The sequence below is a fragment of the Odocoileus virginianus genome, chromosome 12, assembly GCF_023699985.2.
Source record: "Odocoileus virginianus isolate 20LAN1187 ecotype Illinois chromosome 12, Ovbor_1.2, whole genome shotgun sequence".
Lineage (NCBI taxonomy): Eukaryota > Metazoa > Chordata > Mammalia > Artiodactyla > Cervidae > Odocoileus > Odocoileus virginianus.
In genome coordinates this window covers 39,511,325-39,535,054 of record NC_069685.1, presented here as the reverse complement: position 1 = coordinate 39,535,054, position 23,730 = coordinate 39,511,325, and positions in this window count along the sequence as shown.

Genomic DNA, 23,730 nt, shown 5'->3' with positions numbered 1-23,730 from the left:
TGTGGCCTGGGAGATGGAGGCTATGGCCACATCCTGGAAAGAGCTCAGACCTCAACTGTGATGCTTCAGACCCTGGAGGAACTTGCAGGGCAAGGGTCATGGCCACCATCAGTGACTGCCATCCTCTGTCACCTAAACGAAGACAAGGAAGGGAGGTGGGCGTGACTTTCAGTAGAGTGGAGGTCTCATGGAATAATCCAGCAAGCATTCCTGAGGGCTCAGGCTGGCACACACACTTCTGTGTTACAAGTGTTAACATGTCTGATTTTCTCAACAGCCCTTAGAGGATTCAGAGATAGGCAGACAGCACTGCACAAAGTTCACATAACACATCCAAGTGTCCCAGGGAGTGTAGATCAGAGACAGGATGTAAACTCCAGGCGGCGGGTGCTAGACCCACACCCCAACTTTTGTACCTGTGGCAGCTTTAAGGCTCCAGCAATACATCCCAGTCAAATACAGTGTCCTAGCAAATGAAGGGACAGATAAGTAAATACACAGTGAATCAGTCCATCAGGTGTGTATATCTGTGTATGTGTATATGTGAGTGTTCATACACACACGTACATACACATGTGTATATATATATATATATATGTATGCATATATATACATACAAACCCCTATTAGGGGTCCCTAACCTCTGCAATATAATGTCTGATGATCTGAGGTAGAACTGATGCAATCATAATAATAGAAATAAAGTGCACAATAAGTATAATATGTTTAAATCGTGCTGAAACCATCCCTTCTACCTGGTGTGTGGAAAAAATTGTCTTTCATGAAACCCATCCCGGGTGCCAAAAATGTTGGGAACTGCTGCATAGGATGTTAGTTCTCAGCCATATTTCACAGTTATTGCCTCCTGAGTAAACATCTATACTGCTTGAAGAGAGCAGACATGTTTTCATAGAGCGGACAAGATTTCATAGTTTCTAACTCTAGTTTGCAAGAATCCTAAATTTAGTTTCTGTAATCTCACTTAATACTGCATAAAATGTTTTTTAATTATCCCTCAGTTAACTTGGTGAGATTAAAAATCACTCCACAGCTCCAGGTGAAAAGTCAGTTAACTCTGAATTGAAATCTCAAGCGTAACACATGTTGTGTTGTCTGTGTGGAACCATCATCCTTCCGTCTGGTCTGTAGACACCGTTTTCAATACCTGTGGGTCTGCTGAAAGCAAGGCTTCCTTGTGGTTGGAGGATGCTTTCCATCCTCTTGACATCTTTCATTATGGGAAACTGTTGAGTTTCTCATCTGTGACCCCAGGAACCTCAGAGCACCAGGGAGTTCTCACAAGTCCCAGTCTTAGACTATGCAGGCTGCCACACTCTGCTCTCTCTCAATTGGAACAGGGCTGGCAGAGACATCTTTGGGAGACCAGATCCCCACCCGCAGTCTGTATCCTAGGCATCAGATCTCAGGTCCACCCACAATATCTGGGGGACAAGTCTCCTTTGCCAACCTGGCAGAGCTGAGCAGCGTAGCATCATGTTTTCTGACACCACACCAACATCAAAGCCTGCAGTGGTTCCCTTCTCTCTTGTTCCCTCCTCCTCTCCCAGACAGTAAAATTTTATCTCCTTAGGGAAGAAAATTTGCCTTTTGTGTTGTGATTTGAATTATTTTTCAAATTTTTAGTTTGTGGATAAACTTGTGTTCTGATTCCGTCATACTCTTAATCTTTTACAACACAAAAATTTTTCTCTCAAAAGACTGTCTCTTCTGGGAGACCCAAACTGCTTTGACAAATTTAATTCTGAAGTTAGACTGCCTGTCTCTATATAGCCTCAAGGTCAGTTATTTAAATGCTCTGTAACTCAGTTTCCTAACTCGTAGAGATGTGAGGAGGATCAGATGAACGAGACATGAAAGCATTCGAAACAGTAGATACATAAAAGTACTAATAATAACATTATTATTATTACTAATATTTTTATCATTGTTGTTACTTTTAATAGACAAAGACTAAAATCACTGCAGATGGTGATTGCAGCCATGAAATTAAAAGATGCTTACTCCTTGGAAGGAAAGTTATGACCAACCTAGATAGCATATTAAAAAGCAGAGACATTACTTTGACAACAAAGGTCCATCTAGTCAAGGCTATGGCTTTTCCAGTGGTCATGTATGGATGTGAGAGTTGGACTGTGAAGAAAGCTGAGCGCCTAAAAATTGATGCTTTTGAACTGTGGTGTTGGAAAAGGCTCTTGAGAGTCCCTTGGACTGCAAGGAGATCCAATCAGTCCATCCTAAAGGAGATCAGTCTTGGGTGTTCATTGGAAGGACTGATGTTGAAGCTGAAACTCCAATACTTTGGCCACCTCATGTGAAGAGTTGACTCATTGGAAAAGACCCTGATGCTGGGAGGAATTGGGGGCAAGAGGAGAAGGGGACAACAGAGGATGAGATGGCTGGATGGCATCACCGACTCAGTGGACATGAGTTTGAGTCAACTCTGGGAGTTGGTGATGGACAGGGCCTGGCATGCTGCGATTCATGGGGTCGCAAAGAGTCGGACATGACTGAGTGACAGAACTGAACTGAACTGAACTGAGGGGAAGAATCTCAGATGTCAAAGCAGAGAAGAACTGGCTCAACACCTAATAAGTTTATACTGGCACAAAGTTATCCCATTTACTCAGAGTAGCTTTGTGAAGAAGAAAACTTTTTTAGTCTTAAGAAGAAAAAAAAACAAAAAAACAGACAAATTTTAAGAGATTTACTGATGTCCATGTCACTTATGGAGAAAGAAAAATACGAATTTAATTCCTTGACTTCAAAGCCATTCCTACTGTTGACTAATTTATGAGTAGAAAATGGAAAAAGCCTTTTAGATTAAACTGGAAAAGTAAAACTAGATTTTAAATTGAACTTGGTGAAATATTCGATTTTTTGAAAAGATACGTCTTGAGACGCTTGCTGTGTAGAGCTTTATGCTAGATGATATGGGTTATACTAAAGTGAGGTGCATAACACTTTTTCTTTAGCGTCTAGGAGTTTGCAACATAAAGAGATAAACAGATATATGCACAACTAATTGCATTTTACCATATGAAACACTTTGGATAAACCCAGTTTGCTGTGGGACCAGATACTGAATTTCATACTGATTCAGACAAGATCCCAAAAGACATATGAAAGATGTAATATTTGATAAGGACTTTTAAAAGGTATATGCAAAAGAGTGCTGCTAAATTTTTAACAATTAGCTCCAAGAAAAAATACAGATATATATAATTCATTATATTTATGTATATAATATGTATACTTTATTGTAAAAATTAATGATATAGATCTATTAACCCACAATTTGAAAATAATGAAATGGGCAATACTCTTTTGTAATTTCTGTATAGACATAAACTCACAAAATACTTTCATTGATTTTTGCTAAGCTCTATGTCTGTAGATGACCAATATTGGCATTTAATAAATGAGTGTAATTGCAAATGCCCTACATTGTAACTTCAATAGCTTGTCAATGGTGTTAGCAACTTAACAGGATCAGTAGTAGTTTTTTCATTTCTTCAATCTTTCATGTTCTTCACTATGTAAGAACCACTAACATGATACATTTTTTTAAGCTTAATCCACATTATTGACATTCTTTTCAGTATTTTCTTAAATCTAGAGGTAACCAATAAAGTGATCAAACTCTGATTTTTCATACTTGTTGATTTCCATGGTCTGAAAATTCTACCTTGTCTGATTTCAAGCTATCAGTTACATGAAGATGTTGAAAACAGAGTTGAAAAGAAGATTTGTATTTGTACAATATTATGTCATAGACTTAAGGAGAATAAGAACACACAAAATGGAAAAATGTTAGTAAAATAATTAGGTAAGTGATGTTTTTAATATTTCTCATAAAATACTTGCAAATTTATCACTGGCCTCCACCACCGCGGCTCCAAAGGGACTCTGGCACCCACTGGATATAATGTTTATAGAATATCTACCTTCCTGGCTCTTTACCCTAATTTATAGATGAAAAAGAGGGGATCAGAAAAGTAACTTGTCCAAGGTCATTTGAAAATGAGGTGGTGGAGTTCCAGTTTAATCTGAATCTGTATGATTTCCCAGGATTTTAGATGGTCTGGGAGTTCATGTGGTCATTTCTGGAAAGAGTTTTTTTTAAGAATTCTGGCCCCTGGAGGATCTCCCCAGGGATATGCTTTTCCTACATGATGCCATGAGGCAAATTCCTTTCATGTCTGTAATTTACAGAGAGTGGTCTAAATGCAAGGCCTTTGGCTGCTCTAAGCAGAAACCGCACAGTCCAGGACCGTTCAGCCAGCACTGTGTCGGAAAGTGACCAGAGCCAGCTTACCACAGTGCTTGTTGTTGTGCTGCTGCTGTTTAGTCCAACTCTTTTGCAACCTCATGGACTCCCTCCAGGTTCCTCTGTCCATGGTATTTCTCAGGCAAGAATACAGGAGATGGTAGCCATTTCCTTCTCCAGGGGATCTGCCTGACCCAGGGATTGAACCCATGCCTCCTGCTTGGAAGGCGAATTCTTTATCACTGAGCCACCTAGGAAGCCCACAGTGCTCCGTTACTCCCATTTTAAACACACGTGGCTAAGTAAGGCAGTGAATGTCAGGAAAGGGTTTGCATCTGGGAGAGCGGTGGTGTATCGGCGCGTGGACAGAAGGCGTGATGTCATAGCTGGGGGCGGTGTAGACTGGTTGCCTGCAAGGTACTCCTTGCTTTGGGGTGATCCACGTATTGGGCCACTCTGGTGTCCAGGCAGCAACTCTGCGGTCCTTTGGTGTGATGGATTTCTGGAGGCCTCCTGCCACTCTACACAGGGCTGAGACTGTGCCAGGGCATGGTTCCCTGGCCTCTGGGGAACTTACCCTGCACGATGGTGGTTGGAGCACTAACCTAGAGATGGGACATACACACGCTGTTTCATAGCTGCTTGCTCATAAGCCTGTGTGTCTGTGTGTGTGTGCGTTTTTGTGCCTCTGTGTGTGACTGTGTGTCTGTGTGTGTGCCTGTATGCCTGTGTGTGTGCCTGTGTGTCCATGGCTATTAATTATCCTGTGTGTGCCTGTGTGTATGCATGTGTTATGTGTGCTTCTGTGTGTATGCACGTGTTTGTGTGCATGTGTGGGGGTGTTAAGTGTACGTGATAGACAGCATTTGGTCTGAGACTTGTGTCCTTTAAAATCTGGGCATGCTGTGCAGTGAGTAACATCTGACCCTCTTTCTCCTCAATGTTTCCTATGGCTGGTACTGTCTCTGAAAAAGTACACAGAACTTGGTCTAAATTGCTTCTGAATAGCGGACTTTTGAATTTTGATCAGTAAGGAAAGAAGGAGAATTTCACAAAGAGGAAACCAATTCTTCCAGAGTTCAGAGGTGACTGGGGGCAGCAAAGAAGAAGCCAGCGTGCATTGTGGAAGCCGACCATCCTTGAAGGAGAGCCTGTCACCGGTCCTGGGAGTCAGAATGTCCAAGGGGAATTCTCCCAGGCCAGGCTAGGCCTAAATGATCATTTGTAGCAAACCACTTAATTTAGTTCTTTTCAATGTGTGAAAGTCTCTGCTTGTTTTTGTTTTGTTTTGTTTTTTTAAGAGGGAATTCCAGGTGTGTCTCCAAAAGTATTATTTTTCTCTAAGATCCTGGCCACTGGAAGGTCACCCCATTCTTTCGCTTCTAACTCACCTGTCACTTTGCCTTTCAAAGAACATCCAGGGCAGGGCTGCGTTGTCAACCACTTGGAGCAGTTGCTGTTTCGTCTGCTCCACTGAGCTTCCCAGATGTCAAACAGGGTGACTCCTCCCTACAGCCTCAACTGGGTGAATCTTAAGGGGTCTTTTGTCCCGCAACCATTTGGATCTAATAACCAACCCCTTCCTTCTGCCCAAGGATCAAAAATCAGCAGGGCAGCTTTCACCTTTTCCTCTCTATTCAGACACTTTTACTTTCATCAGCAAATTTACTCCTCAACGAAGTAAAGTTCCTTCTCTGAGAGCTTGCTGAGAAAAGAAGGTAGGAAGACTGTGATCAGTTTTGAATGCTAAAGAGTTTGGCCTGGACCCTGTGACACCACAGAGGGCTCTCCAGGGAAGTGAGGTGACCAAGCTGGATTTTAGAAACAATTAGGACATCAGCATGATGCATGCTAATTAGAGAAATTAGAGGCAGAGTCAGGGTCAAAGGGCTGATTCAACAGGTCCGAGTGAAAGTGATAAGACCTAAGCCAGTGTCCTAACACTGCATATAGAAGGTAGGGCAAGTATTTGAGATTCTGGAGTAGACAGTCAAGGGCTCCAGGATTGATTGGAAGGGGGAAATGATTGCAGTGGCCGAAAAAAATTCAGGGGTAAAAACAGGGGACAGAGGAGGGAGCTGGAGTCCATCACAGGATGTGGATACCACTTGTGTGTGGAAGTGGCCAGTGATATACTGAAAAGGCAGAGCTGATAAAAGTAGGAACTGAACTGAATGGGAAGAAATTTAAATTATTTAGTGAAGTAGTGTAATTCCCTTCAGCAGAAAGTAGATTATTGGTGTTTTAGAAGGACTCTTAAAGGTCACCTAGTCCATCTTCAATATGTATGAAGCTAAATGAAACATTTATAGGGACACAAGGGTGTGTCCAAGATGAAGGAGAAATGCATTTGTCACCAACAGAATCATTTTTAGACTGAGAAGTCCACTAACAATAATATTGAGGATCAGAAAGTCTTTGCATCTTATTAATATTTTTGATATAAAAGCTTTGAACAAAATGAGCCTGTTAGGATGATGGCTTTAATTATCCTTGATGTAAATTGAATCATCCCATTCCTCTGCTCAGAATTTATGAACTGTGCTCTGTCACCCATAGCATAATCCCACCATCAGCAAGTCTGATTCGTCCTCCCATAAAGCCCTTTGAAGGGCCGCAGGAGATACAGGCACAAACCCTGTCTTCAAAGCATTACCCCATCAAGTAGGTTCTAAGGTCCTCACTTTTCCATCTGGTGGGTTGGTTATACTCAGACTCAAAAACATGTTGAATGAAAAAGAACTAGAAGGAATGAAGGAGAGAAGAAAGCTGCATTTTGGAAAATGAGGACAAAGAGGTATTGCTGAGCCACAGAAAAACACAAGGGACTTAATTATCATAACTTAAAGAGAAGGAAAGACGGGCTCTGATGTCTCAGGCAGAACCACCGCAGTCAGCATCACCACTGGAGATGTTCTGTTCCTAAGAGGCTGACAGCAACTAAACATATAAAACTGGGAGGTTGATGGTAGCAGAGGAAAAGTAGTATATAAAGAATGGATAAACAGCAAGGTCCTACTGTAGAGCACAGGGAGCTATGCTTAATATCCTGCGATAAACCATAATGGAAAAGAAAAAGAAAATATATGAATTTGAATAATTGAATAATTGAGTATATGAATAATTGAGTCACTTTGTTGTACAGCAGAAATTAGCATAATATTATAAATCAACTATACTTCAACAGGGGCTTTCCTGGTGGCTCAGACAGTAAAGAGTCTGCCTGCAATGTGGGAGACCTGGGTTTGATCTCTGGGTTGGGAAGATCCCCTGGAGGAGGGCATGTCAACCCATTCCAGAATTCTTGCCTGGAGAATCCCCATGGACAGAGAAGCCTGGTGAGCACAGTCCATAGGGTTGCAAAGAGTCAGATATGACTGAGCAACTAAGCACATACTTTAACAAAGCAACTTAAAATCATAAAGGACTCAAAAAATAGAAATTCAGCAATCTTTATGCTGAGAAAATTTTAGTTTGGCAAATAATTTTGAAATAAATATATTTTAGTTTTGTGATGCCTTTGAGAAGCCACACATTATTGATCAAGAGAGGTAAAAAGTCAACGATCATCAACAAATGAATGACAATAAATAAACAATGATTATTATTGATAATGATTGATACTAATTAGTCAGGGATATTTTTGTTGGTGTCAAATGTTTTCTAGCAAATCTTTAATCCTGAAAAATCTAACTCTTAATTCCGTGTAATTTATCTCCATATAACTGATTCCAAAACTACTTTGAAAAAAAGAAACCAGAGGAAGAAGGGTAAAGAATGCCCCTAAAATAATAAATTTGAGTGAATGATAGAGTTTCTAATAACCTCAACAGTTATTTTCATTTAAGTAATTTCCAGGAATTGTATATATTTCTTCCGCAAACTTTACCAACTTTATCTTTCTAAGATGATTGTGGAGTCTGTGGCTCCACATTTTCTAAAGACACTAACTCTTTGTAGGGGGCACCATCCCCTGCCCTAGTTGTGAAGCCAGGTTCCATCACACAACCTTTAAAGAAATTTCCCTCTGCTGACACAGGCAGGATGACTTCCTGGGGGTGGCTGCACCCAATTGATGTTGGTTCCACACAAGAGGAGATAAGCCTGCCTGGCACCTACAAGGTCTTCATGTGTCTGCTCTGAAAACTCATCTCCATTTCAGGGCTCCCCCCAGAGTGGGTGGGGATCTCTGTCTGCTCAGTCCTGCTTCCTGCTCTTACCATTAGAATTTGAACCCAAGGACTCTCCTCTGTAAATGTCCCGCATGTCCATCCTTATCCCCAAGGACCAGACCTCTAATATCACTCAATCTAAAACATCTAGCAAATGAATACATTTGCTGGTAGCATAACCCTGGCAGCAACATTTAATGTCATTTCCAAAAATATTCCCCAAAAAAGAGTAGTTTAATGAGAAAAAAATCAAGCTTATTTATTTCAAATTATAAAATAGAGCTATAGTTTTGACAAGATTAAGAAATCACACATCGGAGAGATTGTTAAGACAAGGGTTAAAATTTACAGTACATGTAAAATATCTTCATTTTTATAGTGAAATTTCTTTTTAGAAAATAATAAATTGGTTGTTTATTTAAAAAAACAAAACCTTAATATTAAATTATTCTTCAAAAATAGCTTTGTATAATAAAGAAAGTGTTAGTCGCTCAGTCGTGTCTGATTCTTTGAGAACCCATGGACAGTAGCCCACCAGGCTCTTCTGTCCATGGAATTCTCTAGGCAAGAGTACTGGACTGGGTAGTCATTACCTTCTCCGGAGGATCTTCCCAACCCAGGAATCAAACCCAGGTCTTCCACATTGCAGACAGATTTTTTACAGTCTGAGCCACCAGAAGCCCATATAGAAAAAGAGGACAATGCCAATCCAATTAAAAGAAGAAGAAAGAAAAAGCTATACTTGGCCTCTTGCTTGCGGAAGCAGGATATGAAGTGTTACTGTGCAAAATGCCAATCTTGTGTCAGCCGTAACTAACCTGTTATCACTGAGAGACGAAACATGTCCATGTTTCAGCTGAAACCTGCTGCGTTTGCAGATTCAGAATAGCCCTCATGACATCATGATGGGGGAGTTGACCTCCGGACGTGAGCTCACCCATCCAGGACATCGCCACTACATGGATCGTGGCAATGATTCTGCCAAACCCTTTCTGCTCTCATGTGTCTCAATTGCAGAACACTGCCCTAAGAGGCAGAGAAGTCAATTGATCTGTATTCATGCAACATATTATTTCATAGAATCTCCTATTTCCTACACTTAACCCCAAAAATGTGCCATTCAATTTCTCAATTCTGATTCAATATCCAGCAAAATTTCTATGATGTTCATTGAGATTTTGGAATAACTGTCCTCAGCAAACATGCTGTAAGTAGTGACACATATAGACTCTTAGGTTGCTTGAAACCTAAGAGAGCTCAGCTTTCACTTAATTTCTTTTTATTTTTTAAAACGAGTCCAAAATCTTTATTTTATACACCTGAAAAACATTCTGAAGTCTCAAAGTATAAAATGGATGTCTGCTGTTAGGATTGTCTAACAATGGGTTGTCTTTGTTGCAATCTCAGCACAAGTACATATATGATTAAAATGTAAATATGCATTTATGACAATGAAGCAATTTTAGAAAAAGAACTTGGGCTCAAAACATATTTACCAGTTTGGGCCAATGTTTCCTTCTCACAAATAGTCTTTGGTGTGGATTTTTTTGTTGTTATTCAGTCACTTACTCATGTATGACTCTTTGCAACCCCATGGAATGCAGCACCCCAGGCCTCCCTGTCCTTCACTATCTCCCCAAGTTTGCTTAAATTCATGTCCACTGAGTTGATGACGCCATCCAACCATCTCCGCCTCTGTTGCCCTTTTCTCCTTCTACTTTCAGTCTTTACTAGCACCAGGGTCTTTTCCAATGAGTCAGTTCCTCACATCAGATGGTCAAACTATTGAAGCTTTAGCTTCAGCATCAGTCCTTCCAATGAATATTCAGGGTTGATTTCCTTTATGATTGACTGATTTGATCTCCTTGCTGTCCAAGAGACTCTCAAGATTTTTCTCCAGCACCACAATTCGAAAGCATCAGTTCTTCAGTGCTCAGCCTTGTTTATGGTCCAACTCTCACATCCGTACATGACTACTGGAAAAACCATTGCTTTGACTATCCTGCTAATTTAAAATCAAGAACGTACCAACCGAACTTATAAATCATTTTCTGACTTAATCCTCCAGATAATTTATCACTATGTCCCAGATGCACCAAGAGGTCCAGGCTTCTGAGAAACAGAAACCAGGGATGACAAGGAAGTGACAAGGTTCTGCTCAGTGGCCTGACCTTACAGGAGTTAATAATCCTGATACTGTAATTACTTTAAGGGAATTTAGAAATTATTTTCAACTAAACATACTATTTTGACTAGTTTAGACTAACTACAAGGTTTTTCAAAATGCTGCTACAAGCGTGGTACCGAACAGGTTCGATTTACACAAAGGCAAGCCTCAGTCCATTTGCTGCATGCTATTTGAGGAGGCAAAATCTCCTTTTCTCTACCATCCTCTCTCTTGAGGTTTGAAGGTCCTTATTAAAATGCAAATATTTTCTGGGTGGATTTACTTTCTCAGAAAATCCTTGAGGCTAAAAAAAACAGATTGCCTGAAATAGCTAAATTTTCTCCCTACTATTTCAAGCAGTGAATTTCATGAGCCTTACTTCATCCCAAAAGGAAATATGTTGACGAAAACTATCACAGCAATCATATCACTTATTGGATTGCAATGTGCCAGATATCATGCTAATGCTTTGTGCAACTTATTAATTCCTTATAGTATCCTCCCCACATAGGTATCATTAGGAACTACAGATCTTTTTTTTTTTTTCATTTATTTTTATTAGGTGGAGGCTAATTACTTTACATCATTGCAGTGGTTTTTGTCATACATTGAAATGAATTAGCCATGGATTTACATGTATTCCCCATCCCGGTCCCCCCTCCCACCTCCCTCTCCACCCGATCCCTCTGGGTCTTCCCAGTGCACCAGGCCCGAGCACTTGTCTCATGCATCCAACCTGGGCTGGTGTTCTGTTTCACCCTAGATAATATACATGTTTCGATGCTGTTCTCTTGAAACATCCCACCCTCGCCTTCTCCCACAGAGTCCACAAGTCTGTTCTATACATCTGAGTCTCTTTTTCTGTTTTGCATATAGGGTTATCGTTATCATCTTTATAAATTCCATATATATGTGTTAGTATACTGTAATGGTCTTTATCTTTCTGGCTTACTTCGCTCTGTATAATGGGCTCCAGTTTCATCCATCTCATTAGAACTGATTCAAATCTGGGGAGCTCTCACAGGTAGAAAGGTAAGTCATTTTTCAGTCACTCAGTTGTTTACAACTCTGCAACTCCAGGGACTGCAGCACAGCAGGCTTCCCTGTCCTTCACCATCTCCTCGAGCTTGATCAAACTCATGTCCATTGAGTCAGTGATGCTATCCAACCATCTCATCCTCTGTCATCCCCTTTTCCTCCTGCCTTCAATCTTTCCCAGCATCAGGGTCTTTTCAAATGAGTCAGCTCTTCGCATCAGGTGGCCAAAGTATTGGAGCTTCAGCTTCAGCATCAGTCCTTCCAATGAATATTCCTCTGATTTCTTTTAGGACTGACTGGTTTGATCTCCTTGCAGTCCAAGGGACTCTCAAGAGTCTTCTGCAACACCAGTGTTCCAAAGCATCAATTCTTCGGCGTTCAGCCTTCTTTATAGCCCAACTCTTACATCCATACATGGACTCCTGGAAAAACCATAGCTTTGCCTAGACGGACTTTGTTGGCAAAGTAATGCCTCTGCTTTCTAAATGCTGTCTAAGTTTGTCATAACTTTTCTTCCAAGGAGGAAGCGTCATTTCATTTACATGGCTGCAGTCACTATCTGCAGTGATTTTGGAGACGAGGAAAGTAAAGTCTCTCACCATTGCCATTGTTTCCCCATCTATTTGCCATTAAGTGGTGGGACTGGATGCCATGATCTTCATTTTATGAATGTTGAGTTTTAAGCCAACTGCTTCTCTCTCCTCTTTCACTTAAGTTCCTCTTCACTTTCTGCTATAAGGGTGGTGTCATCTGCATATCTGAGGTTATTGATATTTCTCCCGGCAATCTTGATTCCAGTTTGTGCTTCATTCAGACTGGCATTTCACATGGTGTACCCTTCATATAAGTTAAAAAAGCAGGGTGACAATATACAGCCTTGATGTACTCCTTTCCCAATTTTGAACCAGTTCGTTGTTCCACATTCTATTTTAACTGTTGCTTCTTGACATTCATACAGATTTCTCAGGAGGCAGGTCAGGTGGTCTGGTATTCCCTCCTCTTTAAGAATTTTCCACAGTTTATTGTGATCCACACAGTCAAAGACTTTCGCACAGTCAATAAAGCAGAAGTAGATAGGTAAGTGTTTTGTCTAAAGTCACAGAAGTAGCAGGAAAGACAGTGAACACAGCTTTACTTCTGTGGCACTGACCTTGACACAAGCTGCCTCTCAAGATGTGTCTCCATCTTCTCACCATTTTCTCCTGACTCAGAAGGAAAGACATTAAAGTGTTTATCTCCATTGGCCATCTCCACTGTCCATCCCATCAATTTGACCTATACTAGGAAAGCAATCCTGCATTTCTTGAATTTCTCCTCCTCACTGCATCATGCTATTCAGTATCTCCAACTGATCCTGTGAACCCTTCCCTCCTTTCTGCTTTATTGACCAACAAACATGCTCACCTCCACCATCTCTGTCTCTCTTTTTTTAAAGATTTTATTGAAGTATAGCTGATTTACATGGGAGAGGGGATTGGGATGGGGAACACGTGTAAATCCATGGCTGATTCATGTCACTGTATGGCAAAAACCACCACAATATTGTAAAGTAATTAGCCTCCAACTAATAAAAATAAATGGAAAAATAAAAAAATAGCTGATTTACAATGTTGTGTTATTTCTACTGAATAGCAAAGTGATTCAGTTATATGTATATGTACACATTCTTTTTCATATTCTTTTCCATAATTTATCACAGGATATTGAATATAGTCCCCTATGCTACACAGTAGAACCTTGTTGCTTTTCCATCCTACATATATAATCATTTGTATCTGCTAATTCCAAACTCCCAATCTGTCCCTCCCCTGCTCCCCTTCCCCTTGGCAATCACAAGTCTATTCTCTATGTCTGTGAGTCTATTGTTTCATAGATAAATTCATTTTTGTCATATTTAGATTCACATATAATATCATACAATATTTGTACTTCTCTATATGATTTGCTTCACTAAATATGGTAATCTCCAAGTCCGTGTATGTTGAGGAAAGCAGCATTGTTTCAACATTTTCAGTGGCTGAGTAATATACCATTGTATACATGGACCACATCTTCTTTACCTGTTCATCTGTTGTTGGACATTTAGGTTGATTCCATATCTTCTCTATTGTCTCTTACAACCACCTTATTATTTCTGCACTTTTTTTTTTACAATTTCTTGGATAAATATTCTAAAAATATAATTTCCATTTTTCATCAAACAATTTAAATGATTTACAGGTGGTTTCCAAAAATGGCTACAGCAAGGCTCAGAGTTTTTGCTGCCAATTCCTGACTCCTAGCAACTGTGCTGCACATGGTCATAAACCCAGTTGTTACCATTTCCTTCATAATAATTGTTTCCTCATTATTTCCACTGTGATCACTGGATTTGGTGGGTTGGAAACTGATTTTTCCATCTTAACCTTCCGCTGGCACTTCGCCTCGTGTCTTTCCACTTTCCAACATGTAGAATAACAGCACTGCAAACTGTGACCTCCTAGGATAGCACTTAGGTCACATATCTGCCTTGTATCTGAACTTGCCAGGCATCCTTGTGGTCTCAGGACAACAGAGAAATTCCTCCACCAAATTCCCAAAACTGTCCAAGTGTGAACTCCCACTCCAAGTCACTATTCACATCCTTCTTCCTTCTGCAAAGCTCCTCTTCTCAAAGTGCTTCTTCCTGGTTTCCTTCACCCAGCAGGGCTGTCCATCCTTCCTGCTTTTGTGTTTGGATCATTACATGCTCTATGTGGCATCACCTCCTTAACATCACTCAGGTCCCTCCACCACAATCTCACCTCCTATGAACTCAGTTTCCTCTGGGCAATCTTGCCTCACTGTTTCACCCAGCAGGCTTCTAACACTGGGCTTTTACAATTTGACATTTTTAAAATGTCCTGTTACATCATGGTCATGACTGTGTGTCTTGCCTTTTGTTTTCTTGAGAGCAGGTTAGGATCTGGACCATTTCCTTTATGTCTGTGCTCCTACGCCACAGTATAGAATACAACACTTTGCTCATAGCTGGGCATGGCTATTTGGTGAATGAATGCTAGGTAACATTTAGCTATGATTTTATATTAACTCATTAAAGAATTGGCAACCATCTATTAATGGAATCTTGTAACAAAAAAAGCAATATTTTAAAATACTTTTCAGGATATAGATGGTTGGACTTGTTCCCACCTTCCTCACCCCCCACCAAATATGATGTGCAATTTATCAGGAGACCTTCTGGGAACTCAGTCTCTGGTAAAGAGCTTACTGGACCATTAACAGAAGGAAACAGATTCAGATAGCTAGACAATTAAAAGTTTCAATTACCTCAAAGACGACTTCACTTTGGTAGTAAAAAAAAATGCAAACCTATAAACTTGTTTCATGAAGGCTTTTATGAATACAAGAAACAATGGTTGAAAAATGAAGCATTAAGCCAATTTCTCCAAAGATAGGTTAATGCTCTTACAAATTTTTCCATTTGTTCCTTAAATAATTCTCCATTTCACGATCTGAGCTGTCCAAATGCTAACATCATGCCTTCATGACAGTGCCAACTTACTCTTGGCACAGTTACAGCTTAATTTTTGAAAGACTGCACTTTATATGCTCTATTTGTAAGGCAAATTTAGACAAAATTAGGACATGAAAATTAGCACAATGAAGAAGAATAAGAAGAACAAGAGGTCTGTGCATGCAAAGAGTTGCAACAGATCATAAGTATTGCTTCTCAAAATGAGCTACACTGTACAAAAGAGAATTCTGGATAGGACTCTGGATGAAAAATGAGGACTATTTTCTAGATTGTCAGCCTCACTGTGAGCTCATGAGGAGATTTACTCCTTTTAAATAACTCTTAGGAGAGTGTTGGAGAACTTGAAATAGAGTCAAACATTACCACAAATAGGAATGTGTCCTATGAGACCATTGGTTGTTTTTAGGCAAATACGTTAAAATTATGTATTATAGAGCAGCGAGACCATTGATGTCTTTGAATGATCTATATTGATTCTGCAAATGACAAGTATATTAGATAACTATGCAAACTTTAGCAGTAATTGTCATAAGGTAAAAATAAATATGAAAATAAGCATGATTCAATAGTTCATTTTTATTGAAAAAAAATTCTGCCCTTCTGCTTCTGAAAAGATAGAGTACAGGTAACTTCTACATTCCTCTCAGTAAGAAGACAGAATAACCCTGAATATTATGTATAAACAACATATGAGTGCTCCTCAAGGTGTAGAGAAAAAGGTAAAGTAGACCAGGACCTCGGCGTCCTAGGAGAGACACAGTGGTGAGTGCCCTGGGCTCCCTTTTAGTCGAGAATCCCTCAGACAGGGTCCACAAGATACTGGAGAAGCAGACAACATAAAGTAAGGCCAACAGGGACAGAACAGAAAAGCCTGCTCTCTCACCAAAGGAGTAAGAAAGGGACATTCCAGAGAGACGGAGAACTTCTAGAGCATAATCACTCTGCTCCAGCCAAAACCAGAGGAAAACCTGTGGTCCACTACCATCCCTGTCCTCACAGTCCACATGGAGAGCGTAGACTCCACTCTCAGCAAACTCTAAAAAGACAGCCCCGCCATGCAGTGTTGGAGAGGCAGGGAGTCTGGGCTCCCACCCACCAGCAGTAATGGACCTCAGTGACAACCCAGGGGGGATAGAACCTCCCTCCACAGTGTAGGTGGATCAGGAAAAGGTACTCATTAGGTGCTTCCTCCCTCCCAGCAAGGGCATTACAAATGGAGCCCCCTGGGAAACTTGATTGCCCACCTCTTCCCAGCAAGAAGGAGCTCCCAGGGGAAGGAGCCCCCGGTGTCAGGGGAAGCCAGTAGAAGACCTCTCACATGACAGTCACCAAGCAGCATTCTCTTCCTCGCTGAAGGGGTGTTATGAGAGGTTTGCTGAAACACATGATTTAAATAAGACCCAGATTCCCAAAACATGATACCAAAATTGCCCAGATTCCGATCAAAAGTCACTCATCTTACCAAGAACCAAGAAGATTTCCATTTGAATGAATGGGTGTTAGAATAATCTGGCAAGGATTCCCAACAGCCATCATAAAAACACTTCCAGAACCAATTATGAACATGCTTGAAACAAATTAAAAAAAAAAAAAAACAGAAAGTTTTAACAAAGAAGTAAAAGGTATAAGGAAAAATCAAATTGAAATTTTAAATTGAAAGTTACAAAAATCTGAAATAAAATCCCTCATTAAAACAACAGAAATTACCCAGTCTGAGAAATAGAGATCAAATCAACTAAAAAGAAAGAAAATGGCATGGGAGACTATGGCAAAAATTCTAACTTTTATGTCAAATGAGTACCTGGAGCAAAGAAGAAAGAAGACAGGGTTGAAAAAGTAGTTAAGTAAAAAAGTGGCTGAAAATTTCCAAAGTCTAACAAAAGACAGGAGCTTACAGATTCAAGAAGCTGAACAAATACTAAACATGGTAAGCCCAAAGAAACTCATGCTAAAATGTATCATGTATCATAGGCAAACTTCTGAAAACTAAAGACAAAAAAATATATATTAAAAATAGAAAGAAATCACTCATTAACCCATAGGGAAAAAACAATCTGAAGGACAGCAGATTTCTGATGTGAAAATATGAAACCAGAAGGAAACAAGCCCTAAGAGAAAAGAATTGCCCATAAGAATTCTATATCCAGTGAGAATGTCCTTCAGAAAGACAGGATAAATCAAGAGATTCTCAGATGAAAGAAAACTAAGAACAAAAACTAAGGTCATAAACAACAGACCTACTTTAAAAGAATGCCAAAAGGAAATTCTCTAACCAGAAAAAAATGATGAAAGAAGGAATCTTGGAATACCAGGAAATAGGAAAGAGCAACAGAAGGAGTGAAACTATTTCTCTCTCTTGAGTTCTCTAAATTGTATTATGTTTGATGGCTGAAGCAAAACATATAACACTGCTTAATGTGATCTCAGTGTACATAGAAGGGATACTTAAGGCAATTATAAAGTAAAGGGCTAAAAAGACAAGTAACTTTGTACCTTTGACTTGAACAGGACAATACTGATACTAAAAGACTATGACAAGTCACATATATATCTATGAAATAAACTAGTAATATAGAGGAAAAAAAGCTTTGTGCAACCACTAACAAAAAAAAAAAAAAGGAAGAAGAAGGTACAATCTGTTTGTAGGACATATATTAAATTAGCCATAAAAATGCATTCCAATATACATTAGGTACTAACAAATACTGTTTGATTCCACTTATGTAAGGTACCTGAATAGTCAAGTTCACAGAGCCATTGATAGTACATTGGTAGATCCAGGAGCGTGGTGTGGGGAGGAGTGGGGTGGGGAGATGGGTGAAATGAAAGTCTCTCAGTCGTGTCCAACTTTTTACAACCCCATGGACTATGCAGTCCATGGAAGTCTCTAGGCCAGAATACTGGAGTGGATATCTGTTCCCTTCTCAAGGGGATCTCCCCAACCCTGGGACTGAACCCAGGTCTCCCGCATTGCAGGTGAGTTCTTTACTAGCTGAGCCACAAGGGGGAGATGGGTAGTCAGTGTTTAATGGGAACCGAGTGTCAGTTTAGGAAGGTGAAAAATTCGGAAGATGGATGACAATGAGAGTTGCACAACAATGTGAATATACTTAGTGCCACTGAGCTACACAGTTAAATGTGGTTAAAATAGTACCGTTTATATTATGTGACTTTAACCACAATAAAGTGAAAACTATACAGAGAATGCACTTGAAAATACTATACTCCACATGTCAGAATCATACAGATGGAGAACAGATTAGTTGTTGCCAGAAGCAGGGCGATGATGGAAGGGAGATGGTGGGGCGATTATGAAAGGGCCACAGGAGAGAGGCTGGAGGTGATGGAGTAGTAGTCAGGTGGATCTCCACATGTAATGTAGTGACATCCAACTAGACACACACATGGTTTCGATGCCAGTTTTCTGAGTTTATAACAAACTCCAATTATATATGATGCAACCATTGGGAGACCCTGGGAGAAATATGTATGGCATCTGTCTCTACTATTTTTTGCTACTTCTTGTACATGTATAATTATTTCAAAATGAAAAGGTTTTTTTAAAGTGCTAAGTTAGACAAGCTAAATCAGAACTAAATGGCTACAAAAAGAAAGAGAGAAAGAAAGGAAGAAAACATCCTATGTCAACACACCAGTGTAAAACCTCACAGTAGTTTTGAATGCTAGCATCACTGACAAACATACTTAGAAAACTATGTTTTTTAAAATTCTGTAAGACAGCCATTAGTTAGAAAATGCCTTCTTGAATAAGTTTTGATTCCTGTTCCTCTGTAATCTCATCAATCTCTACTTATTACTGGGTACCCACTAGGATAGGCTAGGTTAAGATGCAGTTATAAGCAATCCCCAAATCTCGCTGGCCTGAAACTACAAACATTTCTCTCTCTTTCATGTACCCTGGGTTGTCTGGTGTCATCCTTCAGATGCATCTTGCTGATGGAGGATGCAAATGGAGATGCAGGATTCTCTAGGGAACCCAAGGGGTAAGCCACCTGTGGCTGCGGCTCCAGGCAAAGCTTTGGCTTCATTCTGTGTGTAAGCAGTATCACCAGGGTCCATCACTAAGTCCTATGTTAATTTCATCCTCATTTTGGTTCCATGCCAATTACTGTTGCTGGGGAAATACTGATAGGGTAAGTGGGGCCCATCCTTGAATGTGTGACTGATATCACTTCCAAGCAAACCTTAAAAAGTAGATGAGGAAGGAATGTCTCCAAACATAAATTCAGGGTACTCTTAAAGAAAGAGGGGTTGGTGGGCAGGTAAGTAACACATTCACTACAAAAAAAAATATATGGTGACTATTACATTACATAAGGAGTAACTCTTCCAATAGAATAGAAGGCCCTTTATATCTGTAACAAGGAGGTATTTGATTATGCATTTCCTGGCAGAGATTTTAGCCTGGTACGTAGTAGGACACCAAGAAATCTTTGTTGAAGGGCTGACTAAGTAAAGTTAGGAAAAGAAAAAGGAAGGAAGGAGATGAAGGGAGGGAAGAAGGGAGGCGGAAGGGAGAAAGGAAATATAAAAGGAAGAAAAGAAATATAAAAAGAAGGGGAAAATTGACCATTCATGATTGAATTAGAATTGCATTTTTTTTATCTTGATGCCTAATTTTATAAAACAAGAAATTAAAACAACATTAGTAGAAAACAGAAAATATAACAACGTAATATGTTTAAGATATTTCATTTGAAATTAATCCACTAAACTTACAACAATTGGTACATTACATCATTGGTTTAAGGCAGCAATTATCAAAGTGCTCTTCATTGAAAAACTGCCTTGAATAAACAAAGCATCATGCTTGCAAGAGGAGCTACTATGAATACTTTACTGCTTTACAGTTTGCATGCAACAATTGCTCTAACAGCACAAATACAAATACAATTAAAATAACTATCATAATTAATAACTCAGATATACTTTTATAAAATTGGTGACATTCACTAGAGGCTACCCACAAAGGAAATGATGACAGTGAGACAAGTAGACAAGAAAAGCGTATGAATCTTTGGCCCTTGAAAAGGGTCTGTGAACAACCTAATATCCTTTGATTCTTTTCTGCTTACACTAGTCAAAAAGGATTTCATGGTTTGCAAGAATCCTGCAGGATGCAGCAGGGTGGAGGGGTGGGGCACCGCTCCCAGGGTCCTGAAACACCTAGGTCAGGCACATGCTGGTTGTTTCACATCCTCGCTTCTCTTTTTTCCTTCTTGAGGAAGGAGAACAAAGGAGGCAAAGACAGGGAAAGTATACCTTCCTGGGCATCACCAGGGGAATCCTTTTGTGTTTACATTCACTTAAACCTCAGCTACCACATTGAAGACAGTTTCCAAACGCTGGCCCCATGATGGAGTGTTGTTTTTATAGCAGCGACAAGTCAATGCTGGTGCCACAGAGCAAAATATTTATGCAGCGAGGCTTGTTCGCGGCATTTCTGTGGAAGGAACACCGCACTTACTGCTTTAAGGGCCATCTCATGAAGGCGGTGAAGGGAATTATACCGTACTTTAAGCCAAACTTTACATTTTCAGAGGGGCAAACATATGCATTTGTATGTGTTAAGGGCAAGCACCAAAGGGCTATTTTAAATTAAAGATCCATTTTATCTTGGATCAGTAAAGCACACTTTGACTTTATGTGGATTTAACTCAAGTGTGCAATTATAGGATAGTTAGTGTAGAAGCTGTGCCTGACTAGTCCTTCCACCCCCCAAAAGTGGAGAACATCGTCACGCTTTACTGATGATTTACATTTAATGGCACCTAAAGTATCTTAACAAAAATTATTTGTCGTTCTTAAACTGTCTTCTGCATTTCCACCAGTCACTCATGAACTTTATTGGCCATAATTTCTTTCCCTACACACTCAGAGAGATCTCACTGACACTGAACTTCTTGGAGACCCCTCTAGTCTCCATCACTGGTGACCATGATGCATAACCAATTGAGAGCCAATGGGCAGATGCCAGGGGTCCGCCCCACTCAGGCTGGGCTATTGGAGGGGCATCTCATTTGGGTCTGCTTTGAGGGCGCTGTGGGGATACAGCAGATCCATCCCCTCAGGACTAAGGCTCAGCTGCCTTAGTGGTTGTTGGGAGCTGGACAGCCCTGCCCAAGAGTGCCCCCTCCTTGTCCTGCATCCCCGAGATTCAGGGCAGTAAAACCTAGGACCCCAGGTCCCAAGTCAGGACAGCTGAGAAAGGCATCTCATGCCTAGGGCTCCTGGAAGTGTGGCTGAGGCTTTGACTATGACTGCATCACAGCCTGATGCTCACCTCTGCCCAACACTGCTGTCTCCTGTCCCTCAGAGCTGTTGATTCATGTGCCAATAAGATACTCTGTATGAATCTCTGTCTCTCTGTTTGCTTCCTGGAATGGGATTGAATGAATTCACTGCCTTGGGTGGTCTGAGTACATATAGGATCTAACTTTATCAGAATTTTCATGTCTTGAAAATTTAAAATAAGAAACAAAGCAGGCAAGGGGAATTGGTGATGGAGCAGAGAGTTTATGAATATAGAGAGAGGCTTGGAGATACCTGGATTTAGCCATGTTTTAGAAAAATAAGCCAAAGTCATTTGCAAATAAAGAAAAAGAATAACTGGATCCACCAAGAAAGACAGTGATTGGAGAAGTCATGTGTCCCCCAGACATAGAAAGTTATCTGCCACTTTATGTCCCTGGAATTCCAGGCTAGTATTACATATTTTAACAACAAATACCTATGAGATCCTATAACTACACAACTGCTTCTCTTCACTTGAGCTTTAAATCCATTTTTAATAGATATTTTGCAACCAAAATAGCTTTGAATAAAATGATATCCATAACATAAAATTACGAGTTTAAATCTTTTGGAAAGCTTAAGGCAAGGAAAATATTCCATACTATCTTTTGGGGTCAAAAGTTCACTGAACCAAGGATTCAGAGGCAGATCATTTAAGAAGAACCATCACTCAGGAGAACCAGTCCAGGATGAAAGGAAGAGGATGCAGAAGAGGAAAAAATCAAGCAAAGGTGCAGTTTTAGATGAAGCTAATGTAGATGTAGACAGATGTAGACAGATCTCTAAAGGAGTTCTGGGCAGGAAGGAAGGTACACCTTAGAGCTCATTCCACCTCTGGCTGCAGATGGTGTGTCTGTGTGTATGCGTGTGTGTGTTCTTGTCATGTGGAAGGACTTCCGCTAACACCCTGGCTTTCCATAGGTGAAAGACAGTGCAATGACCAAGAGCAAACCTCTAAACATGGCGAGTGTGAAAATGGGAGCTTGAGGATGATAAACAAAACCAGGAAAAGGAATCTGAGGGATTCTGGGTGGGACATCAAGAGTGAAACTGTTTTTCCAGTAGGACAAAATACCAGATATAATTCTCAGAATTCGGAGAGACCACTCTGTTGGCTTTCTAAAAGCATGTCCACAACTGCTGCTATTCCTTGTGTTGCCATGTCTATGGGGAAAGAGACATTCTGTTCCACAAACCTCTCCATAAGCACATTGGAATTATATTCCACAAAGCTGCCCAATCCCGGTCTGACTCAACCAGCCACCAATGTGGACAAAGTCACCAAGAGGTCGAATACAGTATGTTTCACCTCATAAACCAACTGCAATTAATTGGTATTAGTATTTAAGCTATCCTGAGAAACTGTACTGAGAAGAATTTTAAGGCCAGATTTCGTGGGGTTAGGGAGTTTTGATTTATTAGCAGTATCTTCCATAGGTTCAAGGGAGTGTAACAATACAGATATGCCCAGTTACTTGCACTACCTGTTGTGGGGTAAGGGTGAAGGAGGAAGTGTTATCCCTTGCAAAGAAGGCAAAGACAGGCATAGAGGCTGGAAAAGTGTTTAGATGTTCAGATGACTTGTCTTCAAATTGCCCATGTGTTCTTTGGTGGCTCCTGATCTGAATCTAAGTCTTATTCTTTCTGCTCTTAGGTTCTCTAAAAAAGCTCTCTTTCTCTGCCAAACTTTCTTCTAACCAAGGCATTTGTTCACATGCAAATCATCTTGTTATCATTACCGTTAAACTTGACAGTCTTAACATTCAAAAAAAAAAAGAAGGAGAAGTGAAACTTAATTCTCTCTTTTGAGTCTGAGTACAGCTGAAAGTGGCATACTCATGAACATGGCTGGAATTGGCAGTGACAGATTTTATTTTCTTGGGCTCCAAAATCATTGCAGATGGTGACTGCAGTTGTGAAATTAAAAGGAGCTTGCTCCTTGGAAGGAAAGCTATGACAAACCTAGACAGCATATTAGAAAGAAGAGATAACATTTTGCTGACAAAGGTCCATATAGTCAAAGCTATGTTTTTTCCAGTAGTCATGTACAGATGTGAGAGTTGGACCATAAAGAAGGCTGAGCACTGAAGAATTGATGCTTTTGAACACTGGTCGTGAGATTCCCTTGGACTGCAAGGATATCAAACCAGTCAGCCATAAAGGAAATCAGCCCTGAAGTATTCATTGGAAGGACTGATGCTGAAGCTGAAGCTCCAATAATTTGGCCACCTGA